Raw genomic sequence first — 15,123 nt, forward strand, 5'->3', positions numbered from 1 at the left:
AAACCACATTTCCGGATGACCAGATGCACAAATTCCTTTCTTTTGGAAGCTCCAACTTCGACAAGGACTCCTTGGACGTAGATGAAATTGAAAAAGATTTCCTTAAACTCTTTTGCAACTTTTCCCTGCCACCTCGCGAGTCCCACTTACCAACATCCATTTATCCATTGACACTATGACGGAAGATGAATTTTTCACCCTCTATCCCAGTGATTCTTTTGACCCACCTATTGAGGAATGTCTGGCATATCTCAAGGCTTCTAATGATCTAGACCTGAGAGCTCTAGCTGACACTCATTCATTTTCCATCACCAATTTTCCCCACATTCCACTTTTTCAAAGGAACTTGAAGTTTGCGCTTGACCCTTTTGTTTCTTCTGTGCTTAACGATTTTCTAAATTCTCTTAATATAGAAATAATTCCCAAGGGAAAGGCACTTGACACTTTCATTTTTAGAATTGAGACAGTACCCACATTCTTATTTTTTCCATTCGTTCCTTCTAAAACATATCCATATCCAACATATCTTCCACAAACATCCATTTTCTCCCGACCATTCACTTGGACACCCTCTCGTTTAATGATGAAGAAGAAGGTGCATGCGCGGTTTCGTTCAAGATCTATCAGACTTCGCTTTCATTTTAATAAGTTAAGGTAAAGAGAATCTTGGTGCTTGATTCTGTTTGGGAGTGCATTCCATGTTGATATATGGAAAACTGCGCAGGGTATATATATATATATAATGCTTATTTGTTAAAGTCTCGAAAGTATCCACTATAAACGGATCATTTTGTTTGGTGTATTTCCTTACAATTCCATATATTGGTAAGTGCACCATTTAGGTAATCGGCCCTCCCTATGGAGTGTGTGGTCAGTAAGTATCGGATCCTAAGTCCATGTTCGAATCGACTTTAAAAGACCCACTTTTAAAACAAATTTTCAAACTTCATTGCCAAAAATTTGTTTGGGGTAGGGTATTCATTTTCCATCCGGATTGTTCAACTTTCCATTTGTGTTGCTTAGGTCATTTAATCGTATGTCGATTTGGTTGACATTATCTATGAAATTAGATTTCATTCGTTCGCATAACTTATGTCATACACGTACTTCAAGGCATTTTCCATCTTCTTATATGTCACTTACGGTCGGAATAGAGTGTTTTACGGATCATTGGATTGGAAATTCTCTCCTGATCATTTCCATAGTTCTTTCACAAAAATTGGACCGGTAACGAAGCGGCAAATTTAGTTTGAAGTTGCGCAAAAAATCGAAAAATATTCGAAAAATCAAATTGGGTTGGACCCAAACTCGTGCGCACGTGCGTCTCCATCTTCAAACCAACAGTCGTGAGTTTTCTTCCCCCTTCCGCCATTAACAACTTTCAAACCCTAACATAAAAAAATAAAAAAAAATAAAAATAAAAAAAAAATAAAAAAAAAACTAACTACACGTATGCCCACAATACAAGCCCACCCCAAATCGTCTCCAAACCATTCCTACCACCATCTCCACCAATTTCCACCACCAAAAAATTTGAAAATTATGAAAATTAAAAAAAACATTGGACTGCCGCACAACCACCGCGCCACCACCATCGTTTTTTTAAGTAGGGTTGTTTCACATTATTTCCTACACCTTCTATAAACCCTCAAATCAGTTCAAACTTCTAATGGCTTAAAGACGAAGGATTTTGCGAGCACGCGTTCTTCGCCGACCACTTCCACACCGCTTTTACGGTGGACGATGGTTAGGAGAGATTGGAATGGTTTGTGGTATTCGACGATGATTTTTACCACGAAAATTTGGTCCGACGGTTTTATAGGGCGAGGGAGTTGGATGGGAATAGAATTTTGTTAAGGTGACCGTGAGGAGGAGAGAAGCATCTACCGGGTTGTTGTGCGCAATTTTAGGCATTCTCGCCAGATGCCATCTCGATGCCATTATAGGAATCCCAATTTATCGGGATTGAACCTTTGATGAATGCGATTGTTTTTGAAGGGAACTACAATGCGAGATCGCGATTGTGTTCGCTTAGTCGTCTCGAGAACCAACCAAAGTAGGGAAATAGCTCGATGGATTGGTAGGAATGTCATCGGAAGGAGAAGGTCGTGACATCGGTCCGAACTGCCTTCACGTTTCTATGGATACTCCATAAGCAAAAGTATGAATTTTGTATTCGGAGTTTTTGAGTAATATGATTAGGGAGTTAGGAAGAGTATTGCACCTCTCCCCTCGCTTTGATAACGAAGATCATGATGACCTTGGTGAGCGACTCGACGCCCCGGATTTGGCTGAAAGAGCATAGAAATCCTACTATTTATACGGAGTGTATCCAAAAGACATGGAGGTTGCCCTGAAGAGAGGGTAGTTGAGGAGGACTCGGAGGATGAGGAGTACACGGCATGTCTTGATGCCGATGCCTTGGAGAGGTGTAGGTCGGATGCAGAATGCATGTTGGTGCTTCATCGTGGCATAACGTTCCTCAATACTATTTGTGAAGATCTCCTCGACTCGCAGGCTACCATGCATCATAACTTTTGAGACTTCGTGCACGATAAGAGCCCAAAACAGTAGTTTTAACCCCGTAATAACATATTTTTTGACCAATTATGTGAGTAATAATTAAAAGTTAACACCTTCACACGTTTTTATGCATTTCGCTTCAAAGTCCATTATGTGCGAGAAATGTGCCACTTTAGCGAGATAAAGAAGCAAAGGTCGGTTGCTAAGGAGTTCTATGATTAAAGGCCAAGATTCAAGAAGACAAAGCCTTTCTAAAGCCCGGTCAAAAGCTGAAAAGTCGACGCTGGGCGTAAACAACACACAAAGTCAAGAGAACTTCCGGGCGGTATCTTTGGACTCCGACCTTGAATTGGGCCTACCTTATGTCAAAACGACCGGCTCGGAAAGAGCTTTCCAATGGTCTAAGCCTTGACCCAATCAGAGAAGCAGAAGTGGACGAAAAGTCTGTTGAATCCAACTGCAGCTGAAGAGGCCTTTTGATCGAAAGACTGGGTTTTGGGCCCCATTCTCTGGCCCAAAACATGGCTCCAAGCCCATGCCCGATTTTGATCTGAAAGTATAAAACCAAAGCTTAACTCTTTGTTAATGGTAGCTAGTTAGACCTAAAACTATAGATAATTCTAGATCTAGTTTCATTAATTAAATTAAGTTTAGTTTAAATTAAATTCTTTGTTTTAGATTAAACTCTTAGAATTATTGTTCTTCATTAGTTTGATAAATAAAATAGTTAGTTTGTCAATTTCGATTTTTGTCATTTATAATTGTGTAGATCTAATTTTCCTTATTACGTAGATAGCTAGACTTTTACATTAGTTAGATTATTAATTTAGTATTTGAATCATTGTTTTATTATTCATTAGATTAATAAAATAGTGTTCTCCATAAGTTAGTTTCATTTCCATTAATTGTTTAGTTTCAATTCGTAGATTCAATTAATTGTCATTATTAGTTTAATTCAATTATTGCATTAGTAGCTTTGAATTGAGTTTAAACAAGCAAAGTTTCAATCTTTATATCATGTCTTGTTTGAATTCCTTTGGGAATGATAGCGTGATGATTCTCGGCTAAACCCCCATTATAGGGGGTTGAGAAGCCTTGATGAAAGCTTGATTCCGATTATCGCAGAGTCGTCGTAATTTCCTTACCACTCTAGAAATGATTAGTTCACCATGAGAATGGGTGTAATCGTTCACATGCTAGTTATGAATTGGTAGAAATGCCATGTGTAATTAGGGATTAGAGTAACCAGATTGTTCAAGGGCTTCAATTCGATTACGACGATTCATCGTTAGTAGGATTAATTCTAGTTAAGGTGGAATCAACCCCCTCTAACTCCTTATCATAGAATCGACGAGCATTCCCATAGTTGTTCTAATGGTCCACTAGTTGCATCTTGTGGGTAGTTGCATCGTGAGTCTAGTTGCCTTTTCGAAATCTCTCATTAGACTTAGAGTAGATTACTTATACGTAGAGAGAACACAAAGATGAGGAAGGACTAGGAGTGGAACTAATCATCTACTCCACTATATCTCATGGATTGAGAGTAGAATCTTTGATAAAATATAGGCACATAAAATAGTTTAGTTTACTTCACGCTTTTAAGTTTCATCGCTCATTTTCAGTCGAGGTAAACTATCAATTTTATGTTTTATCAAATGGCCGCTGCCGCCTTAGTTTCACTTTCTCGCATTGTTTTCATAGTATAACAACTCTTCTTAAAGTCCCATTAAACCCACCCACCCTTGTTTGATTCATACTGTGGTTGTCCGCTTTCGCTGCTGAAAAGTTCCGAAAAATTACGGAGCCCATCGCCTTCCTGCCTAAGCGAAGCGCTTCAAAACGCCTGAACTCCTTAGGCGACCGCCATCTTGAGTCGCGACCGCCTCTAAAACACTATAACTTGAGTTACACGGAGGAGCGCATCACTGCCTGGTTAGCATCTGACCCCCTGCTAAATTTTCGTGATTTCTACAGTTTGATTCAACTTTGATTTTTCAAGTTTTTCGTTGTTCTAACTAGTTATATACACCTAACACGCCAGAAACAAGATGCTATTCATAAGCGGCAAAGGGGCTAATCAGGTATTCCTTTCTTCCACACCTCGCATCTCCTCGTTAGAGGTTTATACTAGTATATCGATTGTTTGGAAAGTTGTCGACGAATTAGCTAAGTTTGGTCTTCCGCCTTGTATGAGAGATTAAGGTCCTGGCCTAACAAAAACACCGGGCATAATTACACGCAAGAACATCAACAAGCACGCCTATCTAGTATACCACTCATTGCACCTCTAGCTACTATTCCACATACTCTCCACCCGCAATGCCCCGACGGTTTAGAGACTCTCTCTCGACTTTTTATAAAGCCTTGAGCGATAGCCCCAAATCTTGCATCGTTTCTAGCGTAGACCAGGGGGATTTCCGAATCCCCAAATATTTTAATTTGTTACCCGTTTTTCACGGTTTAGACCATGAAAACCCTTATCACGACATGCGTAGGATTGAACAAGTCCTAACAACATTCCACCATCCTACGGTTGGTGAACAAATTAAACTCGTGGTATTCCCTTTCACCTTAGCCGATAAGGCAGCTGCCTTGGTTAACTGCCCAAACGCCTAATTTTCGGACTCGTTGGGCTAAACTTGTTCAACTGCTTATGGAACATTTTACCCACCCCTAAAGACGGATGAGATGCTTTCCAAGATTCATTTCTTTCGACAAAATCCTCATGAATCATTTTCGAGGCTTGGAATCGCTTTCACCGATCTCCTTATAGAGGTCCACATCATAACTTAGCGAAAAGACACGTTAGTTCGGCCTTTTTTCAAAGGACTTCTACACCACCATAAAGAAGTCCTGGACATAATGAATGGGGTAGTTTCTTAAGCAAAGGTGCCTCGAGGCTTATAAATTTTAGAGGATCAAACTAAGCTTAAATAACAACCGGGGGTAGTGACGATATCCACCGCCCGCTAGTTCATCAAATACGCTAAGGCCACCGGTATGTTTGAAATTAAACACGATCCCGAGCTTAAAACTCTAATCGAATCACTCACTAAAAAGGTAGAGGCCATTTACGTTCAACAAAAGCCTATCCCCGGCCATGAATGTAAATTCAAATCCATGTAGTTTCGTTGAGCCCGAAAGCATCCCGACTTCCACTATCCTATAGCCTATGAACAGGCTTGTTCCATTAATAGTGAACCTAACCCCTTGGAGACAAAATCCCAACTTCGGTTGGAGAAATAACCAACACGCCACACCTCCGTGGTACAATAATCAATATGTTAGGCCAATCCACGCTTTTAACCAAGTTCCACCACGACAAGGATAGGTCGGGGTAATTTTAATAATTATAACAACCAAGTGCAACCTCGACAAGGTCAAGCACAAGGTCAAGGTAGTTATAATAATTATAATGTTAATAGAGGTATCGTTCCTGTAAATAATAATTATCAAAATCCACCCATAAATAATTCACGAAAATAGTTGGTACTACACCACTTTCGGACTACTATACCCACACAACCGGATCGCTCTTGACACGGCCTTCATACAAGTGAGCCAAAACTTTTCCAAACCATGGCTCAATCTAACCAACAACTTTCTACAATCCGTTAATAATTTAAGCCAACAACAATGGCCCAAGATAAAGCCCAATCCAAAGGTGTGTTTCGTGTCACTAATACCTAATCCTAAAACAACAAACACAACCTTTGAGGTAACCGATAATACTAGTATTGAATATGAAAATGTAGGTGAGCTAAGGGCCATCCACCACTCTCCGTTGGCAGAGTGGTTGATAACAAAGTAACTATGCCTATAGTTACTTTTACCAAGAGTCTCCTACACCGCTATTTTACTAGATACCAAATAGAAACTGAAGAGCCTACCAATAGAGGTACCCGTTACAACACAACCTAAGAAACAGAAGCCACGGTTAAGCATCCAGTGATACCATTGCTAAATATAGAAAGAAACCACCGCTTTCCACAAAAATTAGTACATGTGTTAACTAGGGATATTAATTATGAGGAGATTAGGACGCCAAGAATATAACTATAAACCTTCCCTTCCTCGCCTATTAAAAGCTACCACACCATGCTAAGTTTCTAAGGAGTTGTGTACTACTAAGCTGCCGTAAGACCAATATACCAAAAGATCTTTTTTAAACGTAACAATTCCCAACTCTATCCCAACATAATGGAATTGTTAAATTACAAGGACCACAATCCCCCATCTATTATAATGCACCTTAGGAGATTCTTATAATGACGACCGTGTTATTAGACACGGGGCTAAGCGTTAACTTACTCCCATTTTATTTGTATAGACAAATAGGTCTAGGCGCAGATGTAACCCACTAAAATGACGTTGCAATTAGCTGATCGGTCTATTAAGTATCCTAAGGGTGTGGTCGAAAATGTCTTTGGTAAAGTTCGATTTTTACTATCCTATTGATTTTGTCATCCTCGATACGTAAGCTAACGACACTGTCCCGATCATCTTAGTAGGCCCTTTCCTCGCAACCCGCCAACGCGCCATTAATTGTCGCGATGGTTCGATGTCCATGTCTTTTGGCCATCTTCTTGTTGAAGTAAATGTTTTTAAACAAAGACACATTTACCGATTCGCCTATGGATGGAGAGGTTAGCATGATCGAGAGCTTTGCTCGAGATTATTTCAACAACACGCGTTCCCCGATAATCATATGCCCAAATTTCTTTCCTTTGAAGTTCGGACTCAACATTTTCATCCCTACACTAGTCGATACACATATTACGGATGAGGATGAGATAGATGACTTTGTCAAAGATATAGAGGACTATCATAGTAACGTGGATATGACCAATCTAGATGAGGAAATTCGGTGAGTTTCTTAGAGCAAAAATGATTCACCCTATCAAGAACTACTTTGCACAACATCCACCTCGACTCCCCTTCCACCCTTTTCAAAGGAATCTCGAGTTTGCACTCGATCCTTTTTGTTTCTTCCTCGTGATTCATAATTTTTAAATCCACCTAGAAAACAAATACTTCAGAAGAACCAAGCATTTGACACCTTCATTTTCAGACTTGAAACAGTCCCTACCTATACCATGAATGAGTTTTGTGCTAAACCCACATCCTCATTGTTTACATTCTTTCCTTCTACAACTTATCCGTATCCACCATATCTTCCACAACCATTCACTTTTCTACACTTATTCACTAGGACACCCTCCTACCAAAGTTGAAAAAAGAAGGTGCATGCTAGCTTACGTTATAGGTTTATCCGACTTATTTTGTCGGTTCCATCAGGTTCGTCATAGGAAATCTTGGTACTTGATTGTGTTTGATATGTTTTCGTGATATTTATTTATGGAATGATTCACAACTATTTTGATTGTTGATATATGATAAACCGCATGTTCAGACATATGTTTAGATAAAGTCTCCGTGTATCCTGACTATAAACGACTCAACTTTTGTGTTTGGTGCATTTTTTCTTTCATTTCCATATATCAGTGAGTGCACCATTAAGGTAACCGGACCCTCCCTATGGAGTGTGTGGCTGTAAGTACCGGATCCTAAGTCCACGCTTAACATAATTCACGCTTTCCACTCTTGCATGTTTTTCTCGGATTTTTTTGAGTCATGTTTCTACTATGGGGTGAATTATGTCCTTATTGCTTATTGTTTTTCTATATATTAACCGTGATTTATAAAAAAATAAAAAAATAATAATAAAAAAAAATATGTATACATATTAAATAATAAACATAGTAATCTAGGAAGTCTCGGGAATCTGACTTTAAAAGACCCATTAAAAAAAAAACAAATTTTCTAAACTTTATTGTAAAAAAAAAATTTGTTTGGGGGTGTTTGTGTTTCCGTCCATAGAATGTTTTATGTCCCATTAGTGTTGTTTAGGCCATTTAATTGTAATTCGATTTGGATTGACATATTCTATGAATTTATAGTTCATTCGTTCGCATAACGTATGTCATGCACGCACTTCGAGGTGTTTTCCACTATCTTATATGTCATCCACGGTCGAATAGATTGTTTTATGGATCATTGATTGGAAATTCTCTTGATCATTTCCATATCTCATTAGCAAAAATCGGACCAAGAACGGCAAAGAATTTTAGTTTGAAGTTACAAATAAAAATCGAAAAATTCAAAAATTTCGAATGGGCCAAGCCCAACCTCACAAGACACCTAAGTAGCCGCGACCCTCAGCTCTTTATTTTTGCACCAACAAATTGGCTTCTTCACTTCTAATCCGCCATTAACGACCACCAAAGCTTCAAAACCTAAAAAAAATAATAAGAAACCTAAACTAACCTTAACCAACCATCAAAAATCCACTTCAAATCTTCTAAATCCTTCCACCACCACCCACCAAAGTTAAAACCAAAACCACCGAAAAATTTCAAATTGTGAACTGTCATACCACCACCCTACCACCACCACTAGTTGTGTCATTCGATCGACTCAAATTCCAACACCACATCCCATTTACACCCCCACAAAATTCCTAACACTCCAATGGCTCAAGAACGCCGAATCTTGCCGGAGCAAGCATTTATCGGCGGCCCACTTCGCTACCGCTTTTATGGTGACAAAATGATCAAGTAGAGATTTGAATAGCTTGTGGTACTTTCGACCGAAGCCTTTTACCACAAAGACTTAGTCCGACGGTTTACAAATCGTGGAAGGGAGGTGGAGGGGACTAGAATTTTTGTTATGGTGGCGTAAGAGGAGGAAGGAAGTAACTACTCTGGGTTGTTAAGCCGAGATTCTAGGCATTCCGCCTAGAATCCATCTAGATGTCACGCTCACGAGTCCCAATATAATGGGGTAGAGCCGCTTTGAACGCGGATACATCGAAGGGGAACTACAATCGCGAGATCGCGATGGTTCGCCGTGCATCCCTCGTAACAAACTAGTCGGGTTCACTACGCTGGATTGGTCTGAACGCCCTAGGGAAGGAGAAGCGTCACCGACATCGGTCCGCCCTAACCGCCTCCCACATTTTATGGATACTCCAGGGAGCGTATAATGAAGTTCTCAGATCTTGGAGTTTTGCTTAGCATGATTAGGGGAGTAGGGAAGTCCAAGACCTCTCCCTCGTAAGTTGATAACCAAGATCATGTCGAAGTTGAAGTAGCTCCGCCCGATGGAGTCTTCTTACATCACCCTACACCGAAATCGTCGATCTATAAGGATTGTGTCCAACGAGTTTGGAGGTTGCCCGAGGATGGGGTAGAGGACAAGGAGGATGGTGGAAATGAGAATGCTGAGACGGAGGAGGGACTTGACTTGTTTTGACGCTGATGCCCGGGAGAGGTGTTGGTCGGATCTTGCGTAATCCATGTATCGTGATTCATCGTGGCACGCGCTCACTCAACACTCATTTGGCGGCTAACCTCCAGACTCGGCCGGGCAACTATCCACCATAACCCGAGGGATCCGTACCCGAGGAGGGAGGGCGGTGGGAACAGATGAGAGTAGAGCTAGAAGCTTCGGCGCCCGGGGAGATGAAACGGAATGTCCTGGATTTAGCTTCGATCCGTAGCATGAGGCATAAGTACCTTAGCATGCTACGTTCCTGAGCCCTCCGTATTATGCTATGTTTCTTTCACGTTTTCTACTGCGTTCCACCGGATTGGATTACGATTAGACACTGTCACGACCCGCTGATAGTATTAGATCTTCGGGTGTAATGACTTGGCAAGGGTGGAGTATCTGACCTCGTCGGAGTTGCACCTAAACCCCGTCGAGACCAAGTGGCTCTTAATGAGGTTAGCAATAATAGATGATAAATGGCGGCTTATGGCAAATTATCATTAGCCAAAAACTTTTCCAAACCATGGCTCAATCCAACCAACAATTTCTACAATCCGTGAACTAATTTAACCCAACAGTTTGGCTCAAGATAAAGCCCAAACCAAAGGTGTGCCTGTAACTTTAATACCTAATCCTAAAAAACAACAAACACAAAATTTTTTGAGGTAACGGATAATACTAGTAATGAATATGAAAATGTAGGTGAGATAAATGCAATCACCACTCTCCTTCTGGCAGAGTGGTTGATAACAAGGTAACTATGCCTATAGTTACCCCCACCAAGAGGCCCCTACACACCTTTATATTACTAGATACCTAAATAGAAACTCAAGAGCCTACCACTGTAGAGGTACCGATTTACAAAAAACACAACCAAAGAAACGTAGAAAGCTACGGTAAAACATCCAGTGATACCATTGCTAAATATAGGCGTAAAACCACCGTTTCCACAAAATTAGCCATGTTAACTAAGGATACAAATTATGAGGAGATTAGTGGATGTTTTTAAGAATCTAACTATAAACCTTCCTTCCTCGAAGCTATTAAAAAGCTACCACATCATGCTAAGTTTCTTAAGGAATTGTGTACTACTAGCGAAGACAAATATACCAAAAGACGCCTTTTTTAACGTAACAATTCCCAACCTTATCTCAACATAATGGAATTGTTAAGTACAAGGACCTCGGTCGCCCCATCAGATAATGCACCTTAGAGATTCCATATCACGACCGCTTTATTAGACACGGGGGCTAGTGTTAACTTACTCCCATTTTATTTGTATAGACAAATAGGTCTAGACAAGATGCAACCCACTAAAATGACGCTGCAATTAGTCGATCGGTCTATTAAGTATCCTAAGGGTGAATAAAAAATGTGTTGGTAAAAGTTCTGGATTTCTACTATCCGGCTGATTTTGTAGTCCCTCGATACGAGAAAGTCGCTAACGACTCCCCGATCATTTTAGGGCGCCCCTTTCGCAACCCGCCACGCGCTTCATTAATTGCCGTGATGGTTCAATGTCCATGTCTTTTGGCCATCTTGCTGTTGAAGTCAATGTTTTAAAACAAGGACACGGTTACTCGATTCGCCTATGGATGGAGAGGTTAGCATGATCGAGCTTTGCTTTCGAGATTATTTCAACAACATCGCTCTTCGATAGTCATATGCCCAATATTCTTTCCTTTGGAAAAGTCGACTCCAACATTTTCATTCCTACACTAGTGGATACACATGTTATTGATGAGGGCCAGGGATAGATGACTTTCTCAAAGATGTAGAGGACTACCATAGTAATGTGGATATGACCAATCTAGATGAGGAATTTGATGAGTTTCTTCGAGTAGGTGACAATTCACCCTATCAAGAACTAACTAGCACAACATCCACCTCGATTCCCCTCCTTCCACCCTTTTCAAAGGAACCCCGAAGTTTGCACTCCGATCGATCGTTGTTGTTTTCATTACGCTCTATAATTTTTAAATCCTCCTAGCAAAAGATACTTCCAGGAAGGACAAACTATTTGACACCTTCATTTTCAATGAAAGCTTGGTCCTACACACAACAATGAATGAGTTCAAGCATAAAACCAAATCCTCATTGTGTACAGGCTGTCTTTCTAGAACTTATCCATATCTACCATATTCTCCACAACCATTCACTTTTCCACACTTATTTACTAGAACACCCACTCATTCAAAAATGAAAAAGAAGGTGCATGATAGGTTACACAATAGGGTTACCCAACTTCGTTTGGATTCCACTAAATTTGAGTCAGAGGAAATCTTGGTGTTTCATTGTATTTGGATATGTTTGCTGTGATATTTATTTATGGAATGATCCACAACTATTTCGGGTTGTTGATATATGATCAACCGCATGTTCATACATATGTCTTAGATAAAGTCTTGAGTGCGACTATAAACGACTCAATTTACGTGTTGGTGCATTTCCTTTCATTCCAATATATTGGTGAGTGCACCATTAAGGTAACGGGCCCTCCTATGGAGTGTGTGGCTGTAAGTACCGGATCCTAAGTCCACGGTTCACATAATTCACGCTTTTCCACTCTTGCATGTTTTTCACCGGTTTTTTTGAGTCATGTTTCTCTATGGTGTGAGTTATGTCTTTATTGCTTATTGTTTTTCCTTCTAAAACTAAAATAAAAAATAAAAAATAAAATAAACATAGTAATCTATGAAGTCTCGAATCCGACTTTAAAAACCCATATCGCTAAAAACAAATTTTCTAAAATTCTTGTAAAAATTTGTTTGGGGGGTGTTCGTGTTTCCATACTAAATGTTTTATGTCCCACTCAGAGTTGCTTAGGCCGTTTTATTGTATTACGATTCGGATTGACATGATCTATTAATTTAGAGTTCATTCGTCGCATAACTTACGTCATGCACGCACGCCGAGGAGGCGTTTTCCACTATCCCAATATGTCATCCGAAGTCGGAATAGAGTGTTTTATGGATCATTGGATAGGAAATTCTCTCCTGATCATTTCCATATCTCATTCGCAAAAATCGGACATGTAACGAAGCGGGAATTTTGATTTGAAATTCGCGAAAAAAATCGAAAAATCGAAAATTTCGATTTTGGGCCCAACTTCATGCCCACCAGCGCCCATGGAGGCTTCAAGGCTTTTACATTCTCACGCAACAGTTCATCTCTTTCATCTTCCACCGCCATTAACAACCTCCAAACCTAGAAAAGCAAAAAAATAAAAAGAAACTAAAAAAAAACCCACGCCAAAAAGCAAATCCAACCCATTTTTGTTTGCAAACACCAATCAAAACAAACTCCACCAATTTAAAACTTCGAAAACCACCGAAAAATCAAAAAATTGGTCTTTGCCGCCACCACTCCACCACCTCCACTGTTCTTCAAGTCGGTCAAGTAAAACCACCACCACCACATCTTATTTAAACCCCAAAACCGTAATCAAACTCTAAATGGCTCAACGCCGTATTATACCGGAGCAGATTTTCACGCCGACCATTTCGCCGTTTTTACGGTGACAGAAATGGCTAGTAGAGACTGGAATAGTCTCGGTACTCGACCGAAGACTTCTACCATGAAGACTTGGTGGACGGCGGTACAACACCGGGGAGTTGGAGGGAGTCGGATTTTTGTTTTGGTGAAGAAGAGGAGGAGTTGACTTCACGGTTTGTTGGGTGAGATTCTAGGCATTCGCCTAGAATCAATCTGATGCCGTTTTCTAGGATCCCGGTTTGACGGGTTGAGCCGTTGATGGGCGTTCATGTCATCAATGGGAGCTACAATCCAAACTCCCATTGTGTCGCCCGGGCTTCTATACGAGGACCAAACCAGTGGCTTCTGCCCGGTGGATTGGTCTCGGAATGTCCTAGGCAAGGACAAGCTTCAGTGACATCGGTCGACCTGCCTCCCGTCCTATGGATACTCGAGGGGCGGAATGCGATTTACGTATCACGGAGTTTTTCTTGAACATGATCGGGGAGGTTCGGACGGTCGTTGGCACCTCTTCCGTGCTTATCACTAAGATCATGTTGAAGATGAAGGCAACTCGCCTTCCGGAGAGGATTTACATTACCTTGCGGGAACCCGCGTATTTATAGGGAGTGTGTCCAACAAGTCCGGAAATTGCCGGAGGATAGGGAGCAGGTGAGGAGGAGGAGGCCGGGGACGGCTAGGGATGATTCGGAGGAGGAAGAGGAGGATGGCACTTGCTTTGATATGGATGCCTTCGAGAGGTGTTGTCGTCTGATGGCGAGCATGACTATGCTACATAGGGGCATCGCGTTCACTCAACACCTCTGTGCGGAACCTCCGGACTCGACGGGCCACCATTCACCACAACCCGAGCTCCACCCGGAGGGAGGATGAGAGAGATGGGAGCGGCGGGCTGAGATGGAAGCCCGCCCGATTTAAGTGGATATGCTAGACGCTTCCCACCTCAGACGGACTCTGCCGAGGACACAACCTACTAGGCATGGCGTCGTCGGCCGAAGGCGGCTCTTTGGACCTTACGGAGCCGGAGCCACCACTTTCGAGTCTGTGCCCTCCCACCACGATGGCGCGAGGTGTTTAGAGAGGATGAGGAGTGATAGTGGTAGTTATTTATGTTTAGTAGTTGTTGTGTTATTTACTTTTGTTGTCTTTATTGTAATGTAACTTTTATTTTAGTAATTTGAATTTTTGTAGTAATACTCGAATGAAATTTTTTAATATAAGGGTTTATTTTCATATTGTGTGTTTATTTCATATTGACCACACCTTCCAAACTTGTTTGGGGGTGGTTTGATTATTTCAAGTCAGTATTCTTAATAAAAACCCTAGTGTTAGAATTTCTTTGCCGGAGTAAGGTGAAAATATGGTAGTTTAGGCATATCGTGATTGAGAATCATTGTAGGATGAAATCTAGATTAAATAGGTACATTAGGTCATAAAATCCAAATGAGAGATCTGGGCTTGAATTAGAATCCGAGGATATGAGTTGTTTCCGTTTTGAAGTTTGGAGATTTTAGGATTTCGAAAGCTGCCGAAATTAGTTTTGGCAACTTTCCGATCCATTCTAGCAACTTTAAACCTATATAAACTTGATACAATCTATCCTCACAACTCACACTACACCTAAACTCCATCACTCACCCTTCAAACCCGCGATTCCCGCGTTTCGACTTCATTTTCGCACTTGCTTCAGAACTTCGGGAGCGCCAGCGGCCTAGTTGGCGGCTTCAGCGCCCTAAAATTCTGTCGAAAAAAAAATTTGGTCGGCGGCGCCCG

This window comes from Coptis chinensis, chromosome 8, assembly GCF_015680905.1.
Source record: "Coptis chinensis isolate HL-2020 chromosome 8, ASM1568090v1, whole genome shotgun sequence".
In the NCBI taxonomy this organism is placed as follows: Eukaryota; Viridiplantae; Streptophyta; class Magnoliopsida; order Ranunculales; family Ranunculaceae; genus Coptis; species Coptis chinensis.